The sequence below is a fragment of the Actinia tenebrosa genome, unplaced genomic scaffold (genome assembly GCF_029948245.1).
Source record: "Actinia tenebrosa isolate PJP-AT-01 unplaced genomic scaffold, QUT_ActTen_1.0 PGA_scaffold10__47_contigs__length_13832649, whole genome shotgun sequence".
NCBI lineage: Eukaryota > Metazoa > Cnidaria > Anthozoa > Actiniaria > Actiniidae > Actinia > Actinia tenebrosa.
This window is the reverse complement of record NW_028292570.1, coordinates 10,166,205-10,181,467: the sequence shown is the minus strand read 5'-3', so window position 1 is coordinate 10,181,467 and position 15,263 is coordinate 10,166,205. Positions and strand designations below refer to the sequence as shown.

General features: G+C 36.4%; 1 pseudogene; it reads left to right on the top strand.

Annotated features, from left to right (window-relative positions):
- The first annotated feature begins 4,717 nt into the window (after nt 1-4,717).
- Nucleotides 4,718-13,848, top strand: LOC148912982 (uncharacterized; annotated as a pseudogene).
- Nucleotides 13,849-15,263: the final 1,415 nt, after the last annotated feature.

Below are 15,263 nucleotides of genomic sequence, written 5' to 3'. Positions count from 1 at the left end.
GAAAAGTGTAATACAGTGCAGATTACAGTGCAAATTACAAAATTTGATTGTATAATAGGAAATATTTGCTTGCAAATAGGATTTTTATGTCTTATAGAAGTTTTTGGTATTTCATGGCCACTAGTGTAATTAATTATATAACCCGTGACGGGGTAAAGGGATTGAGGAATAAGGCATACCCCCCTATAATGCGATGCGTTAGTCACGTGGTCTAACACTCGCGGGGGTCTTTAACCTTCTAGCTGTCACCGAGTGAAGACCAATTCTTGTCTGTGGCTCTGAACTGTTATTCTTTTTTCCCTCCTGCCTCCCCTTACCCCGTCCACGGTTTTCTTTGACTTGTAATGTTTTTGTAATTATTAGGGGCGTTTTAATGCCCGCACCTTTACTGGGCAGAACACTCTGCATTGTAAAAATTATCATTAATTGTTTATGTCAATAAAAGGCTGGGGTTTATTTCCCCTAGCCATTTTACGCCAGTAGAAGGTGTGTATGTTTTTTCCCTTGCCCAGCAAACGCAGCTCAGGCAATGCAGTGTCTTTTCGTATCCATTGATACTGAGATAAAGACATAAAAACAATATAAATCGGTTTTAGCCAATAAGACTACAGGTTTTTATATGACGAACAATTTGAGGGAAATTTAGCAAATCGAGGGGGGGGTGGGGAATGGCAGACATTTTATCTTAGGTAAATGTAAGCAAAGATTTTACGGATTTTACTATAAAACAACTAAAAAACCTTTCAAAAAAGAAAACACAAGTAAAAGCAAATCGTTATGGCCGAATATATGGAAGAAATAGTGAGAAAAAAACAAACCATGAGGGAAATGAGCGAGCAGATCGACCAATTTTTTTTGCAATATAAATTAAAGCCAAAACGAAAATAGAAACGAAAAAGCGACTATGAGCAAAACCATTAAACACGATGTGATAAGTGCTTACACAATATTTTGGTCTAAAGATCCCAAAACTGAGTCGCATTTGTTTCTGAACACGTTCAACAACTGTCAGGTATTGTAAGATATGGTCAGCGGTAACATAGTTCGCCATGCGCAAGAACGTAACAAGAACGTAGCAAGAACTTAACAAGAACGTGACAAGGACGTTAGAGGATCTAAAGTCATTACTGTAGGCCAAACTTGAGAACCGTACAATAGCGTATAAACCATACAAAGGTCATAAACTGTACAAAGTCTTCAATGACGAGATGTAATGAGATTCGTTACGAATTAAATGAAAACTGAGTTACGCGTGTCTAAGTCTGGTCCATACAGGTATAATTTGTTTCAATATTGTTTACAACTTCAGGTAGCTGCAAAGTCAGCAAATCCAAATGTTTTAATTCATAGTGAATCAGATTTACTTTACAGCAAAATTTTTTTTTTTTTGCAACCAAATTTGTTTAAAATAAATATAAAACTCTTTGAATTACATATATTTGAAACCAAAATCGCTTTGAATATAGCTGGTTGTGAACGAACGAACTTCATAAGTTGCTCTGCGTGGAATATTTCAATTTTTTTCGTCTTTTTCTTTTGTACATTATTATATGCTATTGCTCAGTAATAACACAATTTCTCGTTAAGGAATAGATCATAAGTAGCGTGCATCCATCGAGTTATGGATGCACGCGGGAGGTTGCTAAGCACGAAGAAAAGCGTAAGGGTTGCATGACGCGAAGCGGAGTGCAACTCTAGCTTTTTTGAAACTCTAGCTTTTTTTTGAGCTTTCATAATATAGTCAAGTCAACAAACAAGAAATAAATACAAATTACAGACTGTATTTGTTGATCATGCCCTAAATTCTCCTTACGCACCTTGCGTGAATGAAAAGCACAAAGGCGCCAAAAACAGTCGTTTTGAAAATGGCAGCTTTTTACACAGAAGATTGAATAAAAGTGAATCAAAGATGTCCAAAACTACGGAGAAAGTGATTTTCAACTGTAAGAAGTACATTTCAAATGCTGACATATCTTAGTACAGTAATGCCCGAGAAAATCAGTGAAAAACACAGTGTCTGTCTTTGTTGTTGTTGACGATGTTCAAGTTTGTTATCGTACAATGACTTAGCAATGAAAAGAATCATGTACACGGATCAAAACTAACTGACTGAACTGGATTAATTTTCTCTGGGTAGTACGCTTTGTCGGCTTTCCCTCCCATGTAGAGCTTCAGAAAGGACTTCACTGCAGTTGTGAAGCTGCGAAGTAGATGGTGAGCAAGATATTTATAGTTAATTGCTTTGGAAATACTTTTGTTGAATAAATACACGATAACAATATTTTTGTATTTGTTTAATCATTGCTTAAAATCCTTTGAATGTAGACACCGACCGATTTGTGGTTTGCTTTGTCTTTTTGGAGAGTGACGCTCTGACACAATCTTGTCCAGCTCACTGTTTGAAAGTGATGCAAATCTTGACGTATTATTACTAGGCTGATCAAATGACAACTCTATACTAAATGTCGGAGATTGATGATTATTTTCGCTAGTCTTTTCAATCATTTTCAGTAAATTTTTTTAGATAAATTGTCAGCAAAAAGATACAAAACGTTTTTTTTTTCGCCGAAGCTAAAAAAGCTGACGTGAGCGTGCAACCCATGGGCAAATGGTTCATGCTTTTCAACCAATCAGATCGCGCGGATTTACTTGACTATATTATAATTCTACTTGAATTTGCACTTGTTCTTGTATTCATTCTCTACGGACTTAAGACCTCTACCACCGCACTTCCTAGGCATAAATAGTATTGCTGTTGATCCCTTGGGTTGATTACCTCCGTTCTCAACAATTATCTTTCTTGCCTCTCGGTCTAGCTGCTGGATGTCTGCTATTGGCAAAGTTTGGGTCCACATCAAGTATGAAAGTACTGGTAAAGCATACTGATTAGACGCTACTACCTCCTCATGATCTGACAATGTACTGGACCATATGATTGATAGCCTTTGTAAGTACGTCTTTGCTGCGATCTATAGAGCCTGATTGTCCGCTTGTTTGGTGTTTTTGCAGACGCCCAGGAATTTACATGTGTTGTTATTGTTAAGGCTCTTGATAGGTTTTAGATCAGCTATCTTCATATCACCTTCTCCTTGCTCGACTTGTCCTCTCTTCACGTGTGTCACAGCGCACTTCTTCTCATTCTATTTGAGCCCAATGCTTTCCATACCATTTTTTACTACTGTCATTACTCGTTTCAGCATGTTCTCAGAAGCAGCAAACAGTTTCATATCGTCGATGTAAAGTAGGTGAGTGATCTTGGCATTTAAAGGCTTGGACAACCTGTATCTTTCTGTTACTCGTACCTTCCAGGCGATTGGGTTCATGCACAGTATGACCCGTTTTGGACAAAGTGCATCACCTTGTGGAAATCCTGTCTTGAACCGTATTGTTGGAGAGATCTCTTTACCTTGGGCCATTTGAGCAACAATGCGAGTATTCCAGCTGTTAGCCAGCTTCTCCATCACTCCAGCAAACCATAAGGGGAAACTGTGTAGAGTGAACATTTTAGATAACCAACAATGATCAACAGAGTCATAGGCTTTAGGTACATCAATCCAGGCCATACTGAGATTTCTATTTCCTCTCTAAGTATCCTCACAAACCATTTGATCGATAAGTAAACTATCAACAGTTCCGCTAAAGTTCTCCCTAGCACCACGTTACATAAATCCGTACGTTTCGATGTGCTGATTAGCTTGAGCTAGCAGACATGAACTATGCCACTTATACAAGTTATTCAGGTGGGTAATAGGGCATTGATTGTCACTTCTGAAGTCATCAGGCTTGGGAATTAGGATTGCCTTGTCTTCCGCAAACGAAAGAGGAAACTGGAGCTCTTTAAGTTGAGCAGTGGCCTGGAAAGAAGTGACTATTTTTTTGTGTAAGACAGTTGCCTTTTCCACCAGAAATTAGCAATACGGTCGGGGCCAGGTGCGCTCCAGTTTTTCTTTCTATCGATGATCTTAGTAACTTGTTCCGCATTCAAATTCCATCCATCTGTTGGTATTTCCGGTGCCTCTTCGATCTCCTCGATCCATTCTACTTCCATATCTCCGGTTCATTCATCTTCCCAAAGACTTTTCCAAAAACTACTCGCTTCATCGATGTTAAGCTCGTGAACTTATTGTTGTTGTCTTGTGTCGCTTGCATAGTTCCGCCGTACTTTGGTTGGTGAACATTCGTCTGATTTTCTAACATTTTTGCAAAGGTGGTAAATACACTTTTAGGATCCGCGAAGAATGTTTGGTTGAGCTTCCTTGCTTCTTCAAGCTTCTTTGCACGCCAATATTCTCTTCTTTCTTTTTTCTGTCCCTCCACAACTTTGACTTTTCCTTTTCCATGTAACTAACTACTATTTTATTATTATGCCAAGTTTTATTTTTCTGTATATACTATGTGTATACTGACCAGCGAACTAAGCCTAGGCTGGTTAATTTCATCATATTTTACAATCCTTTCTTCAGTTTATGCATATTCGCAAAACTTCTTGACTATATTAACGTTCTGGCTGAAAATCCATTCCTGGCATCGTTCTTTAAGAAAGTTTACTTCCCTATTATTATTGTTATAATAATAATTGTTATTACTACCGAATTACATGAAGTGTCGGCAGCTCCAATAACACCGCCCGTCTGGTTTTTTTTTTCGATCGATCGAAAAATCATGTCCGGTTAACTCAAGTGACCATTTGGATCGATCGAAAGGATCACGTGACATAATGTTTACCAGCGGGAAAATCTGTCCAGAGTATAGCAATGGCAGCTTACCAAGTAAAGGCGTTTTACGGAGAAGCCTTGAAAAAGTGCGGAACATTTTTTTTATCTTTCAAAGATTATCTTCAGTTATCCTTCGACGTGCTTACAAATCGTGTCGGTATCTCGACGATGAAAATTGTTTTGTAAATTTAGAAGAAAACTTGGCGAATGAGTTGTTTCGTTGTGCCAAAAGCGTCCCGGGAGCAGACTGGAAGCGTATCACTTTACAAGCTGAAGTTTGGAATTCACCTGCCCCCAAGCTGATGTATAAACAAACCCAGGATCAAGGAAAAGATCGTGAAATATCTATGATGTCTAGTATTGTTCAATCTGACGATTCCATGGCCCGCTCAAAGGTTCCCGCCAAGAAGAAGATCAAAGTAGATGAACCTTATTTGTCACCAGTGGATCGACTTATTTTGTCCAAAGAAGAAGAAATAAGAAAACAAGAGCAGCAAATCGAATTAAAGGTGAAGGTTATTATTGCGCTTGAAGAAGCGTTTTCTTCAAAACCGATTGACATTATATGTCCTGCATGTTCAAAGTGCCATTTACGCGCCTGTCACACTCTAGTCAACTGTTCAAATGAACTGTGCATTTCAGCACGTCTTTGTGGCGACATAAAGAGACATCCTGAGGAAAAAAGGGAACTGAAAGACTTAAAATCAGGCGCACAACTCATGAGATCAAAGCTAAAGAAAATCAAAGAAGAGATATTGACTTCGAGATCAAGTATTCAAAGTTCCAAAATGACATTTTTCCAGATGATACACTCCGACCTTGTTAACAGCGACAGACAGAGATATATTTCCTCGAATGGAGTAATGAATTGGATGCAGTTAAACATGGATACAAAGAAAATAGAAAAGATTTGCGAAGGGAAGATCCCAAGCCCAAATTCAGACCTTCAAGCTTTAATCGCAAAACATGATTCGCAGGAAAAGCTGTTACGCGACCCGCCAATATTGAGAAATTCATATCCAGTAAAAGAATTGTGGGAGCAAAAAGGCGTCACATTCCCAGCTACCGGACCCCTTTACTGGCCTCCTTCGCCGAAAGAAGGGCATAATATCCCAGTTCCTCTATCTAGGGAAGAAGAAGACTACCAAACTGATTTAGGATTTATAGGATTTTTATATTTTATTTTTATAGTTTGTCTAATTTCGCTTTTATTTATTTAGTTAATTTCATTACTTATTGATTTATTTTAATTTATACAGAGCCCTACTGAAAAGCATTTTTAAATGATGTAGGCCATCTGTTTAAAGATTGTAATTATTATTATTATTTTTATTATTATTATTATTATTAGCTATTAGAGAAAGTCAGAGATTGCAGGAAGATGTCGCGCCTCTAGCAGCACCTGGTGGTACTAGTAACAATTCTCAATTCTCAAACCCTCTGCACACTTTGGCAAATGTAACAAATATGCTGTCTTTTGAAGACGATAACCATTAATTAGGGTCATATACCAGAGGTATTCTTGTTTTAATATTAAACTTAGTTGAACATTTAGAAACCTTTTGCTTGATGTAAAACTATGAAATGGTATGCTATTGTTGAGTTGTCATGTTCTTAATTTCAAATGATTCACATCTAAAAATTCATTTAATTTGCACATGTGATATGTATAGGCAATAAGATGGTTTCGAGTTCAATTTGGAATTAATTTGCAGGAGTTTGTTTTTCAAAAAGTCCGTAATTGCGTGAGGCCGTGACCGAACGCAATTTGGGCTTTTTGAAAAACAAACGAGTGCAAATTAATTCAAATCGAGCGAGAAATCATCTTATTGCCTTTTAATAATATACATTAAAAATTTCAACCAAATAAGATAGAAAAAAGACGTTTGGGAAAAAATGCACGAATGTTTTGCGATTATTTTTGTAAAAAATCGGTTTACAAAATAATATTGTATTTACAAAACAGGAAAGAAATATGAATAACAAAGATTACTTTTGATCTTTAAAAAGTAAAAGCATGTTTAGAAATCGTTTTTTTTTTTTTCATCTTCAAGACGACAAAAAGACTTCGGACATTTTTTGAGAAAACAAGTAAGCATATTGCGAAGAAATTCTGTAAAACTTACATATAAATCTTCAAATATCCTCTTTTTTCAATTCCTAAACACTCGATAGAAACTTGAATAAGCTGCTTTCTTTGTACAGAAGTATTATTTACCTCTTTACGGATAAAGTAGGCGAAAGCTCTTGAAGTTTCAACATCAAGTTTCAACGTCTCAAGTGACCTTGAACAGCTGTAAAATAGCACGACTGATGTTTTCTTTCCTTCTTAATTCTCAAATAACAAGCAGCGAGTCCTCCTTTTGCCATTCTCAACCTTTTTGCTGGTTTTCAGCTGATTAAGCTTGACTTTTTTAGCATTTTTGAATCGCCATATTTAAGATGAAAATCCGTCATCTTGAATTTTCTGAGAACTTCCAGGGAGGGAAGGCTCTTCTGTTGCTATGGCAACTGCTATAATCTGATTGGCTAATTCAATTTCTATTGTTTTTTAGCCAATCAGAATCCTAAAAATTTGAAATCTGCACTGGTATTTCAGTTTTTTGCACTGGCAATTCATTTTTTTGCACTGGTATTTCATTTGAATTGCACTGCTGTCAGCCAATCAGAATTTAGAATTTTTTTGATGTATATTATTACTTATATAATATCATGCGATATTTTGTGAGGATAGTTGCTGTGATATTTACAAATTCTCACTTGTATCTTATTCTCGTTGAGTTGAGAAATCTACAAATAAAGTGGAAGTTGTTATACCGAGGCGCCGGCATGCATTTCGCTTCATCAGATAACACTGTCTAGCTGTTTACTTGTCTAAGATATTCTACTGAATTGTAAAATCTACGAGTATCTCCCCCAGTTATTTCCTGTAAAGCGCTATATATACCAACACGTATATTAAACTTAAGACTGCCACGATACTCATAACGGTGTAAAATTGTTTTTAGTTTGTTAAACAGCAATTCGACCGGGTTTAACTCAGGAGAATATACTGGTAAATATATTAATGCCACTCCAAACCTATCCATCCATTGCGCGAGGACTCGTCCGCCTTCAAATCTATGAAATGCAACATTGTCAACTATCACATAATCACCATATTCAAGTATTGGCATTCCATTTTGCTGGTTGTTCTGACTTGTCTCTTGGAAGAAATTAAGAAATCCAATAGTGTTCGAGGCCCCATTTATTGTGTTGGCGTACATGACACCATTAACGCCACACAGTACATTTAGTGTAACGTTTCTGGTTTGCATATTTCTCGTTATTTCAACACACGTACGGAGTTCAATTTACTGACTGGCCATATGATGGGTTAGCACAATCAGATAATTTAACTCCGGTTTCATCAAAAAACTTCATTCTGTAGGGGTCAACAGTGTTCATGAAATTAATAAACATCTGAAAATAAGCGATATTAACTGGAGTGAATTTTTCAGCCGATGGTCTGCTGATCATTTTCTTCCAAGTCTTTTTTCCATCACTCAAGCGATCGCAGACAGCTTTAACAATAGCTGCAATTGAAGCATTCGCAGTCGAATATGTATCAATATATTCTTTGACTTCTTTGTACGACATGGAAGGCCTCATTTTCTTTAACACCTGCACAAGGTCTAATTCTGGTTGTTCAAGGATTCTTGGGTGACCTTTTGCGCAAAGAGGTTCAAAGTTTCCTGTTTGGCAAAACGTAGTCCAAATATTTTGTACTGCATCACCAGTGACTTTGAACATATGCCCTATCGATCGAAAACTTCCTGGAAAATAACCCGTGGAAAAATCTCCGCCTGCAGATAATATTGCGTTCACTATCAAAGAACTCAAATCTTTGCCGACTGGCTTTCCTCTCGAATACGTTACTAACAAAAGCATTCATTATAAATCGTGTAATACTACTACTTACTGCTGTTTATTTTTTGAATGAGTTTGCCGCGGGAACTGCACATGTCACGTGATCCTTTCGATCGATCCAAATGGTCACGTGGGTTAACCGGACATGATTTTTCGATCGATCGAAATAAAAAACCAGACGGGCTATTTTATTGGAGCTGCCGACACTTCATGTAATTCGGTAGTATTATCATTATTATTTCTGGAACTGACTGCAAATACTCGCTCATACCTAGGGCCACCAGGCTCATAAGTACATACTTTTTAGATATAAATATTGTATATATCAATATAACAATAATTTTAACCATGTAAATCCACCGTATATTTTATTTAAGGTTGATTAATAAAGCTTATTATTATTAAAATACTGAAGAGTTGAGCTCGTTGTCTTGTTCTTTCCATTGCCTTATACGTTTTTTAATGCCTTTGTAAAAATCAAAATTGTAATAATAGTAATATTAATATTAATAGACAGAAAGATTAGGGAGAATCGGACAGCAAGGTTATTTAAATCAATTCTTATCATTTTATTTACAGCTGTGTGCCAGTTTGTCGGACAGCTCATTACAAAGCTAGAAGTACTCTAAACGAAGAAGTCGTTTCTGGGAGGTCGGAAAAGGTTTTTGACATCCTATATATAACTGTTCAAATAAATGTCCAACAAACTAGAAAATAGCTAAATTGCTTTATTTCTTTCTAAATAGAACGTCGTAGATGAACCCGTGGATATAGAAGTCACGCCATCTACAAGTGGTATGGCAGACCATGAAATAAGTTTTGCAGGTGAGTCAGCACTAGAGCCAGAGCCAGCAAGTGATGGAACTGAAACAGTGACGTCTCGGTCATCGCAAAGTACGATACCAGAAGAAGAAAGTAGTGTCTGGTTGGACACAAATGAAGATCAAGAATCCAAAAGGCAGGCTCTAAATGATGCTTTTAGCGGTATAACAGTTGGTCGTACCAGCCCTCTTCAATCCACTCTCAACACCGATTGGGATGAAATTTCTGGTACTCAGCAAAAATATTATTTACGAAAAGCAAGATAAATGTTTGATTCCACATTATCGATAATATATCCGGGTCAAGAAGATCGACTCTGGGAGTCACTCCGTCGAGAACCCTCATTGAAAATGAAAACAGTGACGTATCAAAACGAAAGCACCTTGATACAAATTTGATTGAAGTGCTTGTAAAAGCACACAACCAGTCCCAGTCTTGGCAAACAAAACGGCAAATTTTATCCCTTTTTTTCGAATGATTTAAGCCGTTCAGATCTGCAACAGCTAGTTCCTTCTTTGTCAAAAAGGGGAATTGATCAAGCACGTAATTATGCAATTAAATCTGGGAGGGGTCAGCCGGTTTTGCAGAAGCCGATATTTCAGACACGAATTGATTCTACAAAAAATGATTTTTTTTTTGGATTACATTTCTCGACCATAACTGCTTCAGGATGTTGCATTTGGTACCAAAACGCTAACGCTTGACTCTGGTGAACGGATAATAATCCCAGCAGTTGTTAGAACATTGATCCCTTCACGAATCATCGAGCAGTATAATTGTTACTACAGCAGCAGCAATTCGAGCCGGCAGGAGAAAGATCATTGTATAGAATGCTCGAGGTTTGCTCTGCTTCCATGCAAAAATCGCTTCAACGTATTGACAATGTCACCGAAGAGGGTACTGAAGCCATTGATAACCTAATTAAAATAGCTGAAAATCTGGTGGAAAATGGGGCTTAAAAAGCATGGGAGAAGGCTGTTGAGGGTGGAATAAAGGAAGTAAAAAGGGATTTGAAAAGGGATTTCAAGGCGCACAAGGGTCGACAAGAAAAATGCGCAGACCATTGTACCACTTCGCTCTCAGTGATCCGAAGAAGAGTGAGTTACGAACAAACTGAAAACACAAGCATGACATTGCATGTGAAAGGTGCGACGATTCTTTTGAAGCCGTTCTAAAAGAAATGGAATCGCAGATCGATGTCATCAAGATGACGAGTAAACAAAACAGACTAGGCAGTTCTTCGTTACGGACCTTACATTCAGACTCCAATTAACAACTTTACTAAGCCTTTCATACGAAGAGTTTGCAATGTTTTTGTTATTTATCCAGCGAGATGCTTTATGATTTAATGAAAGAATCTACAAAAAATGGTCCGATGTGGTTATTTAAATTTTCTACACGGGTTAAAAGCACCATTACGGACGTTACATCGAAATTACCTAACACTTTTAACCACCTATCAATTTATAAAGATTCCTGCGAAATGTTTTGTCAATATAACTATTGCTTTTCATAAATGTTTTTGTGGGTGAATAAGGTTTTCAAATTAGGTGGAAAAATTAAATTTGTTAGATTTAAAGTTGCAGAAAAATAATTTATTGTAACGTTACGGACGTTACACAATTTCGTTACGGACGTTACACTCTGAAACACATCAAAAGATAATATTGTAAATGCATAATGCTGAGCTGCCAATGAACTAATTTTCATGCAGTCTGTTTACATGCACTTCCTAATTTATCAAAGTGATGAATTCTTTTCAAATTTGTTTGAAAGAATAAATTTTACGTATTGGATATTATTATGAATATGTATAGCTTTTTAAGTATCACTCACCATAATATAATTTTTAATCCGAAATAATGCTACAATGTACGCAGATACTAGAATGTAATTTTAAAAAATCATGCTTTGGGGCATATTCCCTTGTAACGTCCTTGACGAAATTTACGTTATTATTTTTTCGCCGTGAAAGTGTAAATTTCTACTCAAATGTCTTTTGCTGTTAAAGCAAGTGATTTAGTTATGATAATAACAACCAACAATATTAGTAACAATAAAAGCTTCATATTTTTTCAGGGTTCAAACTTACAACTGATATATTGTATTTTGAATAGGTTATTGAAACATCTATTTTTTCATCCCATGGGCACCACCCACAGTAATTTGAGTGTCGGCTTTTACTAAAATTTGAATTTTCGATTACTAAGGTAGATATTACACTGAAATTAAATCCTGCAGAAGAAGTTTGAAAATGTGTAGTTTTTGTCTCTCTCATAAAGAACTGCCCACTAAAGTTTGATTTCAAACAGTGTGAAACAGATGAAGATATAGAAATATAAATAATAGTGCTTGGGAAAGAGGTTATTCCTGGCGAAAGACCCTTGGAATTAAATTCGGAAAAACTAATTTCCGGCCTCGTTAGTGTGAAACAGATATCCCTCAAGAGAATATGAAGTAAGAGAGCACATCCCTGTGCCCCATGAAAGTTTTTTGAAAATCTATTTTTAGCTCCGCGCGCAAGCCTGAGCTATTTTAGCATGCGATTCCTGATTTGGCAGACTGTAGTGACGTCATTGGCACACAAAAGAGCGGCAGTGACAAGCAAGCTTCATGTAGTAGACAAACAAAACTTTATTCAATCTTACGACAAAATGTGTTAATAGAGGAATTCCTCGAGAAATTCTGAAAGGGTTTTTGAAGGAATCCAGAAACAGGACATAAAAAACTTAGCTAAGACAACATCATTCAAGCTTATCTTTAAATCAAAACAATGGAAGCTCGATTGAGACTCATTTTTTGGAGTTGATTGCATTTATATATGAGACTGTAAGTTGTCCAGATTTTTCCACCTAAACTGAAATACTGATTCGTGTGTGAAACAATATACTCGTCTTGTTCATCATCTTCTTAATGTACTATCGAAAACGCTACGATAAATTATTTTTTTGCTGTCTTCACAGTAGGTTCTTTGCTAAAATTTTCAGCGCAATTTTTATCGCTGTTTTCTTCCCTGGCGTTTTCGCTGTTTAGCTAGTTCGTAAAATGAAAACCATACTGATTTGATCTTTTTAGATGTTCTTTTAGATCAATTGTTAAATATAATAATGTTTATTTCGTCTATGAAGATAGTTTAATTTCAACTTTTTACTGATTTTGAAGGCATTTTTCTCGTCGGAAACTAAACATTTTTCGCTCACATGGAAGTCACTACAACTCTGGACAATCAGGAATCACATGCTAAAAATAGCTCAGGCTTGCGCGCGGAGCTAAAAATAGATTTTCCAAAAATCTGTCATGGTTACAGACCCATTATGGGAGATGTGCATTCTTACTTAATATTCTCTTGCTATCCATGCATGGAAGGCGCATTTATTGCGCACTGTCGTACAGAAGGAAGTGAAGAAAGATGCCCTAAGTAAGCTTGACAACGAGACTTGCTTGATCGTAGTTGACTGGGCAATGAAGTTTCTATCACTCAAATACCGAGAAAACATGAGCCATATTTTTGGAAATCGTGGACGAAGCTGGAATGTTAGTGCAGTAGTCACCAAGCAAGGTGAAAACTACGAACTTGAATGTTACGTCCATATTTTTAATCCATGCACTCAAAACAACCATGCAGTTGCCTCTATTAACGAGCACCTTATCCCCACCGCAAGAGCAGAGTACCCTCTGATTAACAAGGCATATTTACGATCAGACAATGCAGCATGCTACCACAACGGCCCGCTGCTGATTTGTCTCTCTGAAATTGGCTAACAAACTGTCGTCACACCTAATCGCTATGACCTTTCTGACCCTCAAGCTGACAAAGACATTTGCGATAGGAAAACTGCTGCAATGAAAGCCCACATCAGACGGTTCGTGAATGACAACAACGACGTCTTGAGTGCAGAAGACATGAAGAAAGGTCTGGAGTCTCATGGAGGAGAAGACCTTCATGAAGCTAATGAAATTTCAGACATACGTTTGCTCTATAACTTTAATTATGAGCCCTGTGGAATACGAGTTTGGAAAGGCTACGACATTGGGAAAGGTAAAGTGCTCACCTACGAAGACCTGCAAACAGATCGACAAGACATTGAAAGTTTGAAAGAGATTCAACCATATGGACCTCGTCATAAAGAATTTGGCGTTATTAGCACTACAGCATCGACGCAATCAGAAATCTTGTCATACAGTGAGAGTACCCGTATCTTGATTTTTAAATCTGAGCACTAGCCACAATCACACATGGATACAGGCAGGGATGTCAGAGAGTTGGAATCTGTTTCTCTTTATCTGTTTCTCCATTAGAAAGAAATGAGTGGAAAGAGTGACGGGAATTAGCAATGTTGTTAGAAATTCGATTAATTCATACGAGTATTATATTTCCCAGCCAACACTCATGTCTATATAATAAATAATAATATCGTAGCATGCGGAAGCCGATGATATTTAATATCACGTATTTTCCCACTATTAAAAAGCAAAGCTACAAAATAAATTACTGAACAATAACATGTACATTCATGTAAATGTCACAATCATATAAACACGGGTGAACTATTTTATAAATATAGCAATGAGATATGGTGCACAAAATTCTAATAGCAAAGAACTGCAAAAAAAATGATCCTCATAAAATACTCAGTACCAGAGCAAAAACGGCAAAAATGATACCAAAAAGGTTTTCCTAATATTAATGTTGCGTTTAGCCTCTACTCAGTGGTTTTCACACTGGATAAATAGAACATTAGATGTTCAAGAAACATGTCCTTTCAATATTTGATATAATTGTTTTCAAAATGTTTACTTCATGAATATCAAACAAGAAAATAAATAATGTCTTCTAAGAAATTCACTATAATACCTTTCATCGTTTTTTAGGGAAATGTCGACATGTTTTAGGTCATAAATGTACAAATTAGAACGTTTTCACATATACCCACTTTTAACGACTGGAGTCAAATAACATGCCAATAAGTTTTACAATATGCTAATTAGAAAACTAGACAAGATTAATTTGTAAGAGAAACCATGTAAATACCTCATGAACAAAAGAATTTAAGAGTAGCTCTCTGTAAGACTCAAGCAAAGTGGGAAATGAAATTTTTTGACCACCCTTGAAATTTGGTGTGTGAGTAGGCCTTTATATGGGATTCACAAAAACAACAACAATTTGGTCACCAAATGTATTGTTGCCATGGAAACGGCAAGTGTTTTATGAGACCTTAATTTCCAATTTTTGGAATAAATTAAACCCACTCGAAGGTAAAATTCAATGCTGTGTTTCTCATACATGTTAAACTTAATTTCCTTAAAACTTTCGTCAATTATAAAGTATCTTTTCTAGTTTAGAAAAATACCAATTATTGTTATTTATTATTTTGTGCATGAAATATTCGTGCCTTCAAGTAATCGATGTATCAACTGTTTTAGCAACAAGATAAAATGGTCAAAATGTTTTTTGGTCGTTCTCCAAAAGTATTGCATTTCTAATATAGAGGCTTGGTGGGAAGTTTTCTGAAACATTGAAGTTACCAAATCGTGCCAAATCTCTCCGGGTACAATCATCTTTAGTCCTTGGATAGTCAAATTATAAGGCCTAAAATTCAAAATGTCCTAAATTCAACCATATCAAAGCTTCGAAAATTAGCACCAAAAAGATGCCAATAAGCTAAACAAGCATTAGAGGTTGAAGAGTAATACCTAAATAACAAAATTCTAGCAAAAAAAATAATGTTCTAGTCTGCAAACACGGTAAAAAAAATTTTTATTCAAAGTAAACAATGGGTTATTTGCAATTTTCGTCATTTTCAACCTACCTTTATC